We start from the raw sequence: 1977 nt of genomic DNA, 5'->3' as shown, positions 1-1977 counted from the left end.
CGAGATACTTAAAGGAAAAAATCTATGGCTCTTGGCACATTCAACGTTAGTTGAATGTATTTAAGTATTTTTTTAGTCATATTAGTATTATTCATAAATTATATACTAGAGTTTTCCTATGTCATATTGGGATACAAAAGGAAAAATAATATTTTCTTAGGTGTATTATTGAAAAAGGGGTAGAAGGATAAAGAAAATAAAATTGGGGGTATTACTAAAAAGGAGGGTGGAGGAAAGAAAATAAAGTTGAAGGGTTATTATTGAAAAAGGTAGAAAAGAAAAAGGTAATCAAGTTGAAGTATTCTTGGAAAGGGAGCAAAGAAAAGGGAATAAAGTTGAAATTGTTCCTCAAAATGCATTGCATGTGAGATTGAATTTGAAAACTCTTTATGGGGGATAAACATTGGGGAAAGACAACCGTTGTGTTTTATTATGTATACTAGAGTCCTCTCGTGCCTACGACACGAGCATCCTCTATTAGGGGTGCAACTTAATCAGGTTCAAATCGAGAACCGAATCAAATCATGAATTTTGGGTTGGTTTGGTTTGGTTTGGATTGATTAACGGTTCGATTTCAGGTCAAATAAATGAAGAATCGATGGGTTCGGTTCGGTTCTCAGTTCAGGCTTTGTAAATAATCGAACCAAACCAAGAACTAAACAAACTTGTTACTTTGAAGTTTAAAATATAATTTAATATATTTTCAAAACTCTATAAATTAAAAAATATTGAAAAGGAAATTTTTGGTGTCTTTTTCCTTCTTTTCCTTATCTATTCTCTCTCTCTCTCTCTCTCTCTCTCTCTCTCTCTCTCTCTCCTCTCTCTCATTTCTTGCAAGGCTCAAGTGCAAGTTGAAGTTGTCGTGGAAGTCTCTCAACTCCGACGAGTTCATCAGATCATCCTTCTCTCTCTCTCTCTCTCTACCCATAATCCTCTTGTGAATTTTTATTTCTATTGTGAAACCCTTTCATTGTGGGGATATAAGTTCAACAAGGAAATATTATTTATGAAAAATCTTATGGGGATATAAGTTCAACAATTGTACAAAGAATATTCTGCAATTTCAACAAGGAAATATTATTTCTTAAGTTGCTATTGATTGTGTGGTTGATTTTCAATGTCTTTGAAGAGTATGAGCTTCTCTTCAGGAGATCATTATTTCGATTTTATAATTTATTTATTTTTTCTTTTGGTGCAAATATTTGAAGAAATTTTTAGATATTCTCTTTTAGGACATCTCATGGGATTGGATTTTGTAGAATTTCAGTTGATAATGTGTTGTGTGGGATGAGTTGCTTGTCCATGTTGTAGTGGTGGGTTGGTCAACTAACCATCCCTTTTTATCTTTAAAAAAAAATGACTATTATGTGTTAATCAGAATTTCCTTGGTGTAAATCTCAAGAAAACCAAAAGTTGCTCAATTAGGAAATGGTACAGTACAGTTTTCCCTTATCATTATTTCAAAGGTTCAAAGCCTATGATTTAGATTGGTTTTTAAGTGTGAAGAAGTTGAGTTTGATCCGTCTCTTTGTGATCAAAGAAAAACATTCAACAATCAATAAACTTATGCCATGTGTACTAAAAAACAGATCGACCCTTCATTCTTTAACATTTTTGTTTTCAAAAGGGAGTTCAACTTACATATGAAGTTTTTTGACAACCCATGGAACCGAATCAAACCAAACTGAATTAGGGTTGATTTGGTTTGGTTCAATTCTGGTTCCATATAATAGAACCGACCTTGGTCGGTTCAGTTTTGATTTGGCTCTAAACCACACCAACATGAACCAAGTTGCACCCCTATCCTCTATGAGGGATTAAAGGGGTAAAATTGGAAAGATGGTGAAGTTAGAAAGGTATTATTAAAAGGGGGGTTAAAGTTGGTAAGTTAGTAAAATTGGATGGATGTTATTAAAAGGAGGTGGAAGAGAAAAGATAATAAAGTTGAAATGGGTGAAAAGAAAACAATAAAGTGGA

This window comes from Akebia trifoliata, chromosome 4 (assembly GCF_017979445.1).
Source record: "Akebia trifoliata isolate Shusen 1 chromosome 4, ASM1797944v1, whole genome shotgun sequence".
Taxonomy (NCBI): domain Eukaryota; kingdom Viridiplantae; phylum Streptophyta; class Magnoliopsida; order Ranunculales; family Lardizabalaceae; genus Akebia; species Akebia trifoliata.
This window is presented reverse-complemented; position numbering follows the sequence as displayed.